We start from the raw sequence: 2,057 nt of genomic DNA, 5'->3' as shown, positions 1-2,057 counted from the left end.
AAAAAAAAAAAAAAAAAAAAGAAAATACCCAGGATTGCTACAAAGAAAGTAAGTTGAGATTTCCTCTGTAGATCATTTTCTTAATAATGGTTTCATTAGATTTCTAAACTTGATCTTAGAATCTGTGTGTGTATCTGTGTTATCGGGAAAAAGCCTGAAGAAAAAAACTTAGGAAAAACAAAATAAGGGAAGACAACATGCTGGGGACTTAATTTGTCAATTTTCCTTTGTTGTTCCTGTAAAAATATTTAGTCTCTGTCCCTCTTATTACACCTTCAATTTTTACTAGTTTGACGTAAAATATCTTTTAAAATATTTATTGTGCATGGAGTATGTCAGATGTAGACACAGGACATCTAAAGGACTTAGCTTCTTATGGATGGAGAGTGACCCACAAGTGAATGTGTTCCTAGAAAGAAAATCACTTAGCTACAAAGAAAATAAAATAAGGAGATGAGTAGTAGGAAGGTATTTCAAATTGAATAGTGATGGAAAGGTCTCTCTTGGGAAGACATTTGAGCCGAGAACTGAAGAGAAGTAAGAAGAGGCAGCCAGAATTGCAAAAATATCAAAGAAGAGCTTTGTTGGCCATGGAAGTGGGAAAGGCTGTGATGAATTTGAGGCAACTGGAATTGACAGTGATGGGGAAAGTTATAGTGAAATCAGCTGAAGGCAGGAGGCCAGACTTTATAGGACTGAGATAGCCACTTGGATCTTACTCGAAATGCCACAGAAAGTGACCAGAAACCTGCTCCCTTGGTTTTGGTTTTAAAACAGTATTCTGGTGGTTGAGCAGAGCGGAGTTGGAGATGGGCGAGGAGGGCAGGATAGAATATAAATTTGGAAAACAATAGTTGAGTTGGTGAAAGGAAGGCTTAACCTGTGGCTCTAAAGGAATGGGTTTGGGGGAAGAGAGCCATTGGGTTGAGATCCAGAGCGGCTTTAGATATGCTAATTTTGGGTGCTCCTTATACATTCTATTGCAAATATGTTGAGAATTGGGCAGGAGATTGAAATCGGAGAGTGGAACTTAAATCTTCAAAAACGAGTAAGATTACCTAGGGAGAGACCAGGACTGGAGACCAGAACTCAACCTTGAAGCACCCCACGATTGAGAGGTTCAGAGGATGTGGGACCAGAAAAGGCCACAGAGAACAAGACCAGTCAAATTAGAGGAATGTCAGCTGCAGACTGATGAGAGAAGAAAACATTCTAGGAAGAAGGGCGTAGTCAGCTATGTTAACTGCTGCTGGGAGCTCAAGGAAAAATTTGAATTGGTGAATTTCTTTGTTTGGTGACTCAGTGGGGTCATCTGGGACATGTTCAGGGACCTAAGATGCGGGAAACCAGCAGGGATTTCAAAGACCTAAGCAGAACAAAGGATGAAAGCATATTCAAAGACAAGTAAGGAGAGAGAAAGTATTTGCAACTCATATAATATACAGGAACTTGAATCTATAACTATCTCTTAAAATTGCTATCTCTTAAAATTGATCCCTCCCCCAAAAAAGGCCAAACCTGATGGAATAAACTGAGCAATAGGCTTGAACGTAAGAGTTGGCAGCAAAAGAAATGAAAATGATTTTTTAGCATATGAAAATAAAAGGTTTAGACATATTAATAATAGAAAAGATTGAAGATGAAAATATGTGAATATACTATTTCTCACCCAGCCAGTGGGCAGTGATCCAAAAGTTTAACATCTTTTTTAATTTGTTGCTTGGAGTGCAAAATTGTACAACTTTTGTGCTTGGGAAACTGACAAAACATGTCAAAATTATGGATGCATTCATTCACAGTCCCATTTGCGGGGAATATGCCTTTTCAGGCCAAGATTCTCAACTTTTTGGAATCACTACTCCTTTGCACTCATTATTGACGAAAGTCCTAATAAGCTTTTGTTCGTTAGTATCTATGTTTACTGTATTAGAAATTTAAAACTGCATTTTATAATTATTCATTTAAAGTAATACAAAACAAGCCAAGCACGGTGGCTCACCTGTACTCCCAGCATTTTGGGAGGCGTAGGCGGGCGGATCACCTGAGGTTGGGAGTTC

The 2,057-nt window shown here is 38.5% G+C and overlaps 1 protein-coding gene across 1 annotated transcript in view; it reads left to right on the top strand.

Moving 5' to 3' along the window:
* Nucleotides 1-22: 22 nt before the first annotated feature.
* Nucleotides 23-2,057, top strand: part of TRIML2 (tripartite motif family-like 2) — a 17,209-nt gene continuing 15,174 nt past the window's right edge. The window contains exon 1 of the mRNA XM_011949304.1: nt 23-48. The gene's annotated coding sequence lies outside the window, so the exon portion shown is untranslated. The remainder of the gene's footprint in view (nt 49-2,057) is intronic.

The sequence above is a fragment of the Colobus angolensis genome, unplaced genomic scaffold, assembly GCF_000951035.1.
Source record: "Colobus angolensis palliatus isolate OR3802 unplaced genomic scaffold, Cang.pa_1.0 Scaffold296, whole genome shotgun sequence".
Classification (NCBI taxonomy): Eukaryota; Metazoa; Chordata; class Mammalia; order Primates; family Cercopithecidae; genus Colobus; species Colobus angolensis.
The sequence above is the reverse complement of the archived record's forward strand: the minus strand, read 5'-3'. Positions and strand labels throughout refer to the sequence as shown.